The sequence below is a fragment of the Panthera pardus genome, unplaced genomic scaffold, assembly GCF_024362965.1.
Source record: "Panthera pardus isolate Hobbes unplaced genomic scaffold, ASM2436296v1 HiC_scaffold_11, whole genome shotgun sequence".
NCBI lineage: Eukaryota > Metazoa > Chordata > Mammalia > Carnivora > Felidae > Panthera > Panthera pardus.
Genome location: NW_026526666.1, coordinates 82,106,440 through 82,120,839, shown reverse-complemented (window position 1 = coordinate 82,120,839; position 14,400 = coordinate 82,106,440). Strand labels below are relative to the sequence as shown.

Genomic DNA, 14,400 nt, shown 5'->3' with positions numbered 1-14,400 from the left:
CTTTAGTCCCATCCTTGGTCCACTTTGGCTTTCAGAACCACACTGAACGTTCACTCAATAAACACTGATTGAACACCTGTGTGCCAGACATTATGCTCTGTACTAGGGATGCTCGGTGAACAAAACAGAGTCTCCACCCTTTAGGGGAGCGCATTCTAGCGATTGGTCCAGAGGACTTGTCTATTGGAGTGACTAAAAGAATAATTCTACTTCTTCCACATAACTGGCCTTCAGAATTGGAAGACAGCCATCATGTTCCCTTTGCATCCTTTCCCCTGGTTTCTAAACCATGCTTCCTAGGACATAGTTTCTCTGATACCAGCCATTGAGCTATGGTGAGCTATAGTGATACAGTAGAACTCCTCCCCATATGGCAGATGGGCTTGTTAAGATAACCTCTGATAACATGACATTGAAGCAAAGACTTGCATAAAGTTGGGGAACAAGTTATGTGAAGATCCAGGTGAGGAGTGTTCCTGAGATAAGGGCCACCAGAAGTGAACTGGCACATTGGGAAACATCAAAACCAATGAGGTTGGTGCTGGGGGTGGGGATGGAGGTAGGAGGAAAAGACATCTTGCAACCCTTTTAGATCAGGGTAAAGATTTTGGATTCCTTTCCTAGTAAGATAGAAGCCTTCGGAGGTTTTGAGTAGAAGAATGCTATGCTCTGACTTAGGTTTGAGTAGATGCCTTTGGAAAAAGCAGAGACCAGCAAGGAAGTGAATACAGTAGTCTGTTTACTCAAGTGTTCACTTACAATCCTTGGTAGGGTTTTGCCATTTTTGTGACAAACTTCCTGCATGCTTCTGATTAAAATATTTAGTTTCAATTATTTTCGTGAAAGGGATCTTCCATTGTATCTGCAAACTAGCTATTTACTTTTCTGTATTAATATTATAACTAGTTATCTTACCAAATTCTTTGGTTTCTGGGATTTTGTGTTCAATTGACTTTATTAAGGTGTAATTTACATACAATAAAATGCACCCATTTGAAGGGTACATTTCAATGAGCTTTGACATATATTCACGTGTAACAGTCCCCATAAGTAAGATAGAGAAAGAACATTTCTATCGCACAAAATTTCCCTCATGTCTTTCCCCACCCCCCCTTATGCCTTTTTGTAGTTAAACCCTCCTGTCTGTCTCACTCCCAACCCCAGGCAACTATTAATCTCCTAATTCTGTCACTCTGGATTAGTTTTGCCTGTTCTAGACTTTCATGTAACAGGAATTGCACAATATGTACTCCTTTGTGTCTGGCTTCTTTTGTTGAGGCTAATGCTTTTGAGATTCATTCATGCCATTGTGTGTATCAGAGGTTTGTTCCTTTCTATTGCTCAGTACTATTCCATGGTGCGGGTGAACCACAATTTAGCTATTCACCAAGTGATGGACGTTTTCTTTCTAGTTTGGGGACTTGTATGAATGAAGCTGCTATGACAGTTCTTGGACAGGTCTCTTTGTGGATGTATGTTTTCATTTCTTGTGGGTAAATACTTAAGAATGAAATCATTGGCTCAAAAGTAGGTATAACTTTATTAGAACTGCTAAGCAGTTTTTCAAAGTGACTGTCCCAAGGCGCCTGGGTGGCTCAGTCAGTTGAGTGTCCAACTCTTGATTTCGCCTCAGGTTATGACCCTAGAGCTGTGGGATTGAGCCCCGAGTCAGGGTTCACGCTGAGTATGGAGCCTGCTTAGGATTCTGTTTCTCTCTCTCTCTCTCTCTCTCTCCCTCTCCCCCTCTCCCCTACTTGTGCATATACTCTCTCTCTCTAAAATTAAAACAAACAAACAAAAAACAAAAACCAACAGTGACTATCTCATTTCATATTCCCACCGGCAGCGGTGAGATCCAATTTCTCCACATTCTTGTCAACACTTGGTACTGTCCATCTTTTTAGTTTTAGCCATTGTAGTATGTGTGTAATGATCTTTAATTGTGGTTTTAATTTGCATTTCCTGTATGAAGAGTGATGTTAAACATCTTTTCATGTACTAATTTGTATATCTTCTTTTGGGAAATGTATGTAGTTTGTCTTACTGAGTTATTATTTTTTTTTAATGTTTATTTATTTTTGAGACAGAGAGAGACAGAGAATGAATGGGGGAGGGTCAGAGAGAGAGGGAGACACAGAATCTGAGCAGGCTCCAGGCTCTGAGCTGTCAGCACAGAGCCCGATGTGGGGCTCGAACTCACAGACCGTGAGATCATGACCTGAGCCAAAGTCAGAAGCTCAACGGACTGAGCCACCCAGGTGCCTCCCCCCCCCCTTTTTTTTTTTTTTTTTGAGGTCTTTGTATATTTTGGATACATGTCTTTTGTCAGATATATGTATTGCAAATATTTTATCCTAATTCCTGGCTTGGCTTCTCATTTCCTTAATAGTAACTTTCAAAGAGCAGAATTCATCAAGTTTTTCATTATGGCCCATGCTTTTTGTGAGCTAAGAAATCTTTGCCTACCCCAAGGTCCTGAACTTTTCCTCCCTTGTTTTCTTCTAGAAATTTAACTTTACATTTAGTTTTGTGATCCATTTTGAGTTAAAACTTATGGAGCGCCTGGGTGGCTCCGTCGGTTAAGTGTCCGACTTGGGTTCAAGCCCTGCATCAGGCTCTGTGCTGACAGCTCAGAGCCTGGAGCCCGCTGTGGATTCTGGGTCTCCCTCTCTCTCTCTCTGCCCCTCCCCTGCTCGCACTCTGTCTCTGTCTCAAAAATAAATAAACATTAAAGAAAATTTTGTCTGTGGTGTTAAGTAAGGGTCAAGTTTCATTTTTTCCTGTAATGTATACTCAGTTATTCTGGCACCGTTTGTTTGAAAGTATTATTTCTTCATTGAATTATTGTGGTGCCTTTTAAAATTTTTGATAAAATGAACTTGACTAAAAAACTTAATTGGTAATATATTTGTGTGCATATTTCTGTACTCTATGCTATTCCATTGATCTTTGTGTGTATCCTAATGTTAATATTACACTGTCTTCTTAATTAAATTTAATATAATTCTCTTTAATATAACTACAGGATAGTTATATTAAATCTTAAAATCTGGTAAGGCAAGTTCTCTTTTACTCTTTTTTAACATTGTTTTGGCTATTCTAGGTCCATTTCATGTTCTGTTAGTTTTAGAATGAGCTTGGTAATTTCCACAAAAAGAACCTTTTTGGATTTTGATTGAGATTATATTGATACCATAGGTTAATTTGAATAAATTGACATATTTAATGTTTTGGTCTTCTAATTCATATGCACAGCCTATCTCTCCATTTATTTAGATCTTTGACATTTCTCTCACCCATTTTGTAATTTCCAGTGTGCATATATTTTATTAAATTGATCCCTAAGTGTTTCATGTTTTTGATGTTCTTATGAATGCGTTGTTTTTTTAAATTTCAGTTTCTAATTGTTCATTACTAACTTATAGAAGTAGAAATGATTTTTATATGTTGACCTTATATACAGTGACCTTGTTAAATTCAGTTATTAGTTCTAGAAGACTCTTGTAGATCTTTTTTTTTTTTTTTAAGTTTATTTTATTTATTTTGAGAGAGAGAGCACATGTGCACAAGCAGGGGAAGGGGAGAGGCAGAGAGAGAGGGAGAATTCCAAACAGGACCCATGCTGTCAGTGCAGAACCCCTCATGAGTCTTGAACTTATGAACAGTGAGATCATGACCTGAGCTGAAATCAAGAGTTGGATGCTCAGCTGAGCCACTCAGACACCCCAGATCTCTGGGGATTTTCTGTGTACATTATTGCTCTTGGGATTTACTCATCTGTACAATGAGTAAACACTAACAGTTTTTTTCTTCCTTTTCATCTTCTTTTATTTCTTTTTCATCTTATTATGTTGACCAAGACCTCCAGGTCAATGTTGAATAGAATTGGTGAGAGCACAAATCTTTGCCCTGTTCCCTATCTTAGAGGAGAAAGCATTTATTTGGTCTTTAGCTTTTTGTAAATGCTTTTTACTAGGCTGGGGAAGTTCCCTTCTATTCTTGTTTTACTAGAGTTTTTATCATGAGTGTGTGTTGAATTTTTCAAATGCTTTTTCTACATCTGCTTATAATCTATTCTGTTAATATGGTGCATTTTGCTGATTGATTTTCAACTGTTTAACTATATTGGCTTCCTGGAGTAACCCTTAGTTGCTACAGTCTTTTTATATATTTGATTTGCTAATATAATGTTAAGGATTTTTTGTGTCTCTGTTTACAAAGGATATTATTCTGTAGTTTTCTAGTTTTCTTTTCTTATGGTGTCTTGGTTTAGGTACCAGTAATACTGGCCTCATAAAGTGAGTTGGAAAGTTTTCCTCTCTCCATACTTTCTGAGTGTTTGTGTAGGATGGGTATTATGTCTTACTTAAATGTCTAATAGAATTTAACATTGAAGACATGTGGGCCTGCAGTTTATTTTGTGTAGGCAGATTTTACAGTTACATTTAATTTCTTTAATATTATATGTTCAGTTTCTTTTTTTTTTTAATGTGTTGACTTTTTTCTTTTTTTTTTTAATTTTCTTTTTTCTTTTTTAAAATAAAAATACATCCAAATTAGTTAGCATATAGTGCAACAATGATTTCAGGAGTAGATTTCTTAGTGCCCCTTACCCATTCAGCCCATCCCCCCTCCCACAACCCCTCCAGTAACCCTCAGTTTATTCTCCATATTTATGAGTCTCTTCTGTTTTGTCCCCCTCCCTGTTTTATATTATTTTTGTTTCCCTTCCCTTATGTTCATCTGTTTTGTCTCTTAAAGTCCTCATATGAGTGAAGTCATATGATTTTTGTCTTTCTCTGACTAATTTCACTTAGCGTAATACCCTCCAGTTCCATCCATGCAGTTGCAAATGGCAAGATTTCATTCTTTTTGATTGCAGAGTAATACTCCAGTGTGTGTGTGTGTGTGTGTGTGTGTGTGTGTGTGTGTGTGTGTGTATACATACATATATATACCATATCTTCTTTATCCATTCATCCATCGATGGACATTCGGGCTCTTTCCATACTTTGGCTACTGTTGATAGTGCTGCTATAAACACGGGGGTGCATGTGTCCCTTCGAAACAGCACACCTGTATCCCTTGGATAAATGCCTAGTAGTGCAATTGCTGGGTTGTAGGGTAGTTCTATTTTTAGTTTTTTGAGGAATCTCTATGCTGTTTTCCAGAGTGGCTGCACCAGCTTGCATTCCCATATATGTTGAGTTTCTTTAACTGATACATGGCTACTCAGATTTTTTTTTTCCTGTATCAGTTTTGAATATTTATATCGCTTAAGAAATGTGTTCATGGAGGGGCGCCTGGGTGGCTCAGTCGGTTGAGTGCCGACTTCGGCTCAGGTCACGATCTCGCGGTCCGTGAGTTCGAGCCCCGCATCGGGCCCCTGTGCTGACAGCTCAGAGCCTGGAGCCTGTTTCAATTCTGTGTCTCCCTCTCTCTGGCCCTCCCCCATTCATGCTCTGTCTCTCTCTGTCTCAAAAATAAATAAACGTTAAAAAAAAAAAATTAAAAAATAAAATAAAAAAATAAAAAAAAGAAAAAAGAAAAAAGAAATGTGTTCATGGAGCACATAGGTGGCTCAGTTGGTTGAGTGTCCTACTCTTGATTTCAGCTCAGGTCATGATCTCACCCTTCGTGAGTTTGAGCCCCGCATTGGGCTCTGTGCTGATAGTGCAAAGCCTGCTTGAGATTCTCCCTCCTGCCCCTCCCCTGCTCACTTGTGTGTGCGCTCTCTCTCGCAAAGATAAACATTTAAAAAAAAATGTGTTTTTCATTTTATCTAAATTGTTGAATTTATTGACAGAGTTGTTCATAGTATTTTGTTTTTGCTCTTTTAATGTCTGTAGGATCTTTAATGGTGTTTCCTTTTTTTATTGCTGCTGTTGGTAATTTTTTTCTTTTTTTTTTTTTTCAATTGTTTTTGAGAGAGAGAGAGAGAGGGAGGGAGAGAGAAAGCATGTGAGTGGGGAGGTAGCAGAGCAGGGGGGAGAGAGGATCTGAACCGGGCTCTTGGCTGATATCAGAGAGCCTGATGGGGAGCTCGAACTCACAAACTGTGAGATCATGACCTGGGCCAAAGCTGGATGCTTAACTGACTGAGCCACCCTGGCACCTCTCTTTTTTTTCTTAATTGGTCAAACTAGAAGTTGATAAATTTAATTAATATTGGTATCAGTTTATCAGTTTTATTGCTAGTGATCAATTTATTGATATTGATATAGAGAACTAGCTTTTGGTTTCATTGATTTTCTTCTGTCATTTACTCAATTTCTATTTCATTTATTTCTCATCTTGTCTTTATTTAATTTTCTTCCTTCTCCTTATGTTGGGTTTAATTTGATCTCCCTTTTCTAGCTTCTTAGGTAGAAACTTAACTCATTGGGTATTAGATCTTTTTTCTTTTTTAATATAAGCATTTGAAGCTATACATTTCCCTCTAAACACTGCTTTAACTACGAATGAGAAATTTTCATATGTTGTGTTTTCATGCAGTTCAAAACAGTTTCTAATATTGCTTATGATTTCTTTTACCCCTAGGTTATTTGAAAGTTTAATCTTCAATTTCCAAAATTTGGGAGATTTTCATTTGCTATTGATGTCTAATTTAATTCCATGTTGGGAGAGAATATACTCTGTATGATTACAATCTTTAAATATATTAAAAAATTGTTTTATGGCCAAGTCTGTAGTCTATTTGGTAAATGTTCAAAATGCACTTAAAAAGAATGTGTATTTTGCTGCTGTTCTGTAGAGTGTTCTATAAATGTCAGTTTGGTCAAGTTGGTTGATAGTGTTGGTCAGGTATTTTATATCCTTATCAGTGTTTCCAGCTATTCCTTCTATCAATTACTGAGAGAGTAGTGTTGAAATATACAATAATAAATATGAATTTCAACACTTCTCTTCACTTCTGCCAGTTTTTGCTTTCCATATTTTGAACTCCTGTTATTAGGTGCATACATACTTTTGGTTATATTTTCTCAATGCATTAATTTTTTTAAATTATAAAATTTCTTTTTAGCTCTGGTATTTTCTTGAGTCTACTTTGTCTGATATTAGTATAACCATTCCAGCTCTCTTATAATTAGTGTGTTTATGGTATACTTTTTTACAGTTATTTACTTTTTTTTAAACAATTGATTACTTAAAAAATTTTTTTTAATGTTTATTTTTTTTATTTTATTTTATTTTTTTATTTTTTTTTTTCAACGTTTATTTATTTTTGGGACAGAGAGAGACAGAGCATGAACGGGGGAGGGACAGAGAGAGAGGGAGACACAGAATCGGAAACAGGCTCCAGGCTCTGAGCCATCAGCCCAGAGCCTGACGCGGGGCTCGAACTCACGGACCGTGAGATCGTGACCTGGCTGAAGTCGGACGCTTAACCGACTGCGCCACCCAGGCGCCCCTATTTATTTTTGAGAGAGAGAGAGACAGAGAGCAAGCAAGGCAGGGGGAGAGAGGGAGAGAGGGAGACACAGAATCCAAAGCAGGCTTCCGGCTCTGGGCTGTCAGCACAGAGCCTGATGTGGGGCTCGAACCTATGGATTGCGAGATCATGACCTGAGCCAAAGTCAGACGCTTAACCGACTGAGCCACCCAGGCAGCCCTACATTTATTTACTTTTAACATCTGTATCTTTATATTTAAAGTGCATTTCCTGTAGACAGCATATATTTGGTCATTTTTCATCCAGTCTGATAATGTTTTTAAGTGTAGTTCAGAATATTTACATTTAATATAATTATCAACATAGTTGGATTTAAATACACCATCCTTCTGTTTTCTGTTTATGTGATCTGTCTTTGTTTCTTTCCTGTATTTTCCTGACTTTTCCTTATCCTGCCTCAATAAAGAATATTGAGTAATTTTTATATTCTGTTTTATCTTCACATTAATTTATTAGCTTAATCTCTTTGTTTTACATTTAGTGGTTGCTCTAGGGGTTACAGTATATGCATTTTCCCTCATCACAGTATGCATTTTACTTATTACTCATCTCATATTATACTACTTCATATATAGCAGGGGTTGGCAAACTACAGCCTTAGGGTCAAGTTTGGGTCCCTGTCTCCTTTTATAAGTAAAACTACAGCCATTCATGTATATGTTGTTTGTGGCATATTTTGTGCTACAGTGGCAGAGTTCAGTTGTTGCAACAAAAACCATTAGCCTCTAAACCTAAAATATTTACTATCTTGTCTTTTTTGCCTTTTGGCAAAAAATATTTACTTGTTTGCCAACTTCTGATGTACAATAAAGTATATTTCTGTTTCTCATCTTTTCTTCAAGTATTTTTTCTGCCTCCACCTTTTTCCGAACTTCAATTACATGTTAGACCATTTGATATTGTTCCGCGTGTCACTAAGGATCTGTTCGTTTTTTGTCAATTTCTCTTTTTTTTTTTTTTAAACAGCTGATAATTCCTGTTGTTATGTCTTCACATTCATGGATTATTCTGCCATTCATAACCTGCTATTACTATTTCTTTTAATTTACATCCAAGTTAGTTAGCATATAGTGCAACAATGATTTCAGGAGGAAATTCCTTAATGCCCCTTACCCATTTAGCCCATCCCCCCTTCCACAACTCCTCCAGCAACCCTCTGTTTGTTTGCTATATTTAACAGTCCCTTATGTTTTGTCCCCCTCCCTGTTTTTATATTATTTTTGCTTCCCTTCCCTTATGTTCATCTGTTTTGTCTCTTAAAGTCTTCATATGAGTGAAGTCATATGATATTTGTCTTTCTCTGACTAATTTTGCTTAGCATAATACCCTTTAGTTCCATCCACGTAGTTGCAAATGGCAAGATTTCATTCTTTTTGATTGCCGAGGAATGCTCCATTGTATATATATGCTACATCTTCTTTATCCATTCATCCATCGATGGGCATTTGGACTCTTTCCATACTTTGGCTATTGTTGATAGGGCTGCTATGAACACTGGGGTGCATGTGCCCCTTCGAAACAGCATACCTGTATCCTTTGGGTAAATACCTAATAGTGCAATTGCTGGGTTGTAGGATAGTTCTATTTTTAATTTTTTGAGGAATCTCCATAACTGTTTTCCAGAGTGGCTGCACCAGTTTGCATTCTCACCAGCAGTGCAAAAGAGATTCTCTTTCTCTGCATCCTCGCCAACATCTATTGTTGCCTGAGTTGTTATGTTAATGTTAGCCATTCTGACAGGCATGAGGTGGTATCTCATTGTGGTTTTGATTTTATTTCCCTGATGATGAGTGAGGTTGAGCATTTTTTCATGTGTCGGTTGGCCATCTGGATGTCTTCTTTGGAGAAGTGTCTATTCATGTCTTTTGCCCATTTCTTCACTGGATTATTTGTTTTTTGGGTGTTGAGTTTGATAAGTTCTTTATAGATTTTGGATATTAACTCTTTATCTGATATGTCATTTGCAAATATCTTCTCCCATTCTGTCGGTTGCCTTTTAGTTTTGCTGATTGTTTCCTTTGCTGTGCAGAAGCTTTTTATTTTGATGAGGTCCCAATAGTTCATTTTTGCTTTTGTTCCCTTGCCTCCAGAGATGTGTTGAGTAAGACGTTGCTGCAGCTGAGGTCAAAGAGGTTTTTGCCTGCTTTCTCCTCTAGGATTTTGATGGCTTCCTGTCTTACGTTTAGGTCTTTCATCCATTTTGAGTTTATTTTTGTGTATGGTGTAAGAAAGTGGTCCAGGTTCATTTTTCTGCATGTTGCTGTACAGTTTTCCCAGCACCATTTACTGAAGAGACTGTCTGTATTCCATTGGACATTATTTCCTGCTTTGTCAAAGATTAGTTGGCCATACATTTCTTCTGATTTTAGCATGATTTTTCTTCTTCTTCTTTTTTTTTTTTTCTTTCTCATATGTCTAGTAATTTTTGGTGGAATGATGAACAAAGTAAATGTTTTTTGAGTGTCTGAATTTCGTTGTCTTTAAAGACTTACGAATTTTGGTTTACTTGATAGTTTAGTTGTTAAGGGATCAGCCTGATGATTTGAGGCCTGTTTTTGAGCTTTGGGGGCAGTTCTACAATACTGTTAAGTTATTTCTTCTACTAAGCTGTTACTGTTCTGGGGTCTCTACTTAATGCCCTGGGTGTTCAGCAGGGAATTCTTACTTGGGCTGGTCAAAACTCAATTGTTTCCTAACTCCTTGTGAGCTCTGGGCATTTTTCTGCCCACAGTAGTTCTTTACTCAGACTCCTGAAGTTTCACACTACACCTGCACGGATTAGTGTTCAGCACAGAGGTAGAATATTCCTGTATAGATTTATTGACCTCTTTGCCTGTGTAGTTGCCTCCTCTGTCACTTTACCCTATAATTTCCAGGTACCACAGCCCTCCTGAACACTAACTCTGTTCAGTCTGTGCCCTGCCCTTCCCTCCCTGCCCCCCCACTTTTTTTTTTAATTGAATAGGCTCCATGCCCAACATGGGGCTCCAACTCACAACCCTGAGATCAGGAGTCACATGCTCTACCAACGAGCCAGCCAGACACCTCTGTTCAGTCCATTTTGATTTCCCTTCCCTGTATCACAATCCAGAGAGCCAAAGTGATTAGCTGACCTTATTTGATTCCCTTCTTTCAGGGATCATAGTCCCACTTTGCCGTTTTTTATTGCCTGCAAACATTTTTCTCATGTATTTCATTCAGTTTTCTAATTGTTTATAGCAAAATGCCAAGTGTAGTACCAGTTACTCCAACATGGCAAAAGCCCAAGAATTTTACTCTAGAAAATAGTTTTCTGGAGGCACCTAGATGACCCAGTTAGTTGGGCATCTGACTCTAGATTTTGGCTCAGGTCATGATCCCAGGACTGTGGCATCAAGCCCCACATTGGACTCTGCATTCAATGTGGAGCCTGCTTAAGATTCTCTCTCTCTCCCTCTGCCCCTCTCCTCCGCTCATGTTATTTCTCTCTCTCTCTCTATCTCTAAAATAAAAAAAAGAATCCATGAAAATAGTTTTCTAATTTTACTTTTGCATTAATTTTTTTTAATTTTAGAAAGAGAGAGAATGAGTGGGGTAGGGGCAGAGAAAGAGGAAGAGAGAGAATCCTAAGCAGGCTCTGCAGTCAGTGTGGAGCCTGACGCAGGTCTCAATCCCATGACCCTGAGATCATGACCTGAGCTGAAATCAAGAGTCGGACTCTTAATGGACTGAGCCTGCCAGGTGCCCCACTTTTGCATTGAAGATACATACTATTACCTGCAATATCAATAACTGTTTCATCCTTTCCAGTATTCATACTGTATATTTAATTATCTTGCCTAATTCATTGGCTAGTACTTCCAGGCCAATGTTAAATAATGTTATTAATATTTTCCTGGTATTTGTCCCCAAGGGTAGATGGGAAAGGACTTTAAAAGGACAATATCTGGAGTTAATGAAAGTGTTGGAGGAAACAGACACTGTCAAATGGTGTTGGGGAAGATATAAATTGATAAAATGTTTTGGGAAGGTACTCTGTACCCACTCAGCAACTCCACTTCTGGAAACCAAATTATTTCACAAGTGCTCAAGGATCTGTGTGCAAGCGTATTTGCTGTGGCATCATTTATAATAGCGAAAAGTTGTAAAGTCATGCCCCATGACCACATTTCCGATGAGAATGGAGGACTTATTAGATTTTAACCGACAGGATATGATAGTGAAAAATTGGGTATTGATTTGATGCTTTTCTAGCAATATTCCCAGGTGTCTTGTTTTGGCAGTTGTATGCCATAGCCCCAAGTATGTTCCGTTTCTTTCAGCCTAGTAGCTCTCGTTTGCCTGTGCTCTGGAGACACGGTCATACGAGAACTCCGAAACAGCTGGGTCTTTGGGCATATAATGAGACTGCAAAGTCCCCAATCTCTAACCAAGTGATTCATTGTTTTTTATAAAGTAATTTCTGGATTTTGAAGCCCACTATTAGCTAGAATCTGGATTACATTAAACGTGGAAGAAACTTCATTAGAGACATAACTCCTTGAACATTAATTTATTAGAGTGCTCTTCACCTCTAAATACATTCATATTTATAAATTTGATACAGTACTGGATTGTAGTTAATGCATTTTTATTTTTATTTGTTTTTTTTTTTTTTGTAGGTAATGCGTTTTTAAAATAACTGCTCAGTCTGCTCAATACAGGTAGCACTAATGAGAGCTGATTTAACAGACTGTTCCTGAGTCTGAGAGACCTCACTAATCTGTTTGTGTTCCTAGGCCATGGTCTCACCTTCTGTCATTATTTCATGTGTTGCTGAATGATTTTGACCCATAATGACTTATCACAGGTCTGCAAGTGTTAAGGCTAAGGTTAGTTTAAACACAAATATTACTTGGGATTTGAAATGGATATTTTACAGTGGCTTGAGTTAGGGAAACACCCTCAAAAAACTTGTCAGCTGTTAATTAGAGATTGGTGGAAGACTTCTGACATCATGGAAGGCATCATAAAAGTTATTGTAGCCTGCAAAGAAATGATTCACAACTATGAATGAACCAAGCTGAAGGAAACTCTGTCTGTAGGGATAGCAGGACTTCAGCAGGTATGAAGGGAAAAACAAAACATTTTTTAAATGCTTATTTATTTATTTATTTTTAAATTTTAATGTTTATTCATTTTTGAAAGATAGAGACAGAGCATGAGTGGGGGAGGGGCAGAGAGAGAGGGAGACATAGAATCTGAAGCAGGCTCCAGGCTCTGAGCTGTCAGCACAGAGCCGATGTGGGGGCTTGAACTCATGAACCATGAAATCATGACCTGAGCTGAAGTTGAACACTTAACCGACTGAGCCACCCAGGCACCCCTGATAATTTTTTTTAATGTTTATTTATTTCGAGAGAGACAGACAGCATGTGAGTGGGGGAGGGGCAGAGAGAATCCCAAGTAGGCTCCATGTTCAGTGCAGGGCCCGCTGCAGGGCTCGATCCCACAAACCTTGAGATCAGGACTTGAGCCGAATCTGATGCTTAACCAACTGAGCCAGCCAGGCTCCCCTCTCTCTGCTAAATAGACTATTCTTTTTTTTTTTTTTTTTTTTTTTTTAATGTTTATTTATTTTTGAGAGACAGAGACAGAGCGTGAGGGGAGAGGGACAGAGAGAGAGGGAGACACAGAACCAGAAGCAGGTTCCAGGCTCCACACTGTCAGTGCAGAGCCTGACACGGGGCTCGAATTCATGAACCGTGAGATCATGACCTGAACCGAAATTGGATGCCTACCCGACTGAGCCACCCAGGCACCCCTAAATAGACTGTTCTTGAATGGGCTACAATTGCAGCCTTGGAAAGTGTCACAAATTAGGAATAAATGATTCTTGGTCACATTATAAAAACTCAAATTTCAGTAGATAAGGAAATTTATTGACTCTTGTAACTAAAAATCTAGATAGAGTATTGGTTTTAGGCATAGCTGGATCTAGGAGTTAGAATAATGTTACCAGGACTGTCTCCAAAACAGTTTTGTCTGGCTTTCCTCTGTGTTAGCATCACTCTCAGGTGGGTTTCTCACTTCTTGAAGGTAACTTTTTGTAATCCTAGGTTTTTATGATTCTTAAGGCCTCTAGTGAGAACTTCATTCTCTAATTTCCATGACACAACCAAAGGAGGACTCAGACTGACCAGTCTGGTCATGCATTCAGGGGGTCGCTGAGGAAGAGAGGCATGCTGTGCACACAGAAAATGGCAGAAGTCCGAGTATAATAACAGACATGGAAGGAGGATCATGTAAAAAAGTACACCTGAAAAGTTATGGGTGACATGACTTAATGCCTGTGATGTTATTTTTAACTATTGGTGGGAGGGGGGGAGTGGAGGCAGAGGGAAGACAGAAAGTTAGAAAAACTGATCAGTGTTAAAGATGGATAGTATATATATGAGCACTCCTTGTATTATCTATTCTTTTTTTTTTTTTACTTTTTTAATGTTTATTTATTTTTTAGAGAGAGACAGAGCGCGTGCAAGTAGGGAAGGGTCAGAGAGAGACAAAGACACAGAATCTGAAGCAGGCTCCAGGCTCTGAGCTGTCAGCACAGAGCCCGACATGGGGCTCGAACTCACGAACTGTGAGATCATGACCTGAGCCAAAGTCGGATGCTTAACCGACTAAGCCACCCAGGCTCCTCTTGTATTATCTGTTCTGCTTTGGAGAGTGTTTAAAATTTTGCTTAAAGAAGTTAAGAACAAAACAAAACAAAAAAAAAAAAATGCAGTTTCTAATTGGCTACAATTGTTTCTAAGAAATAAAAGGTAAGAGAGACACTGAGAGAAGAGATTATATGTCACTTGTCCAGAAGGGAAAGTCTTGGGATAGATCCTTTCCTTAGACAGCTGATTTATCTATTTTTGGTCCTAGAAATGTTATCAGTCAGAGTCTACTCAGGAAAACAGAAACCACTCTGGGTATTTCAG

At 38.3% G+C, this 14,400-nt stretch overlaps 1 protein-coding gene and 1 long non-coding RNA gene across 3 annotated transcripts in view; both read left to right on the top strand.

The window, feature by feature from the left end:
* The window catches only part of LOC128775654 (uncharacterized), a 69,799-nt gene that overhangs the window by 10,188 nt on the left and 45,211 nt on the right, over positions 1 to 14,400 (top strand). The window lies entirely within an intron of this gene.
* The window catches only part of ZBTB8A (zinc finger and BTB domain containing 8A), a 69,217-nt gene that overhangs the window by 21,553 nt on the left and 33,264 nt on the right, over positions 1 to 14,400 (top strand). The window lies entirely within an intron of this gene.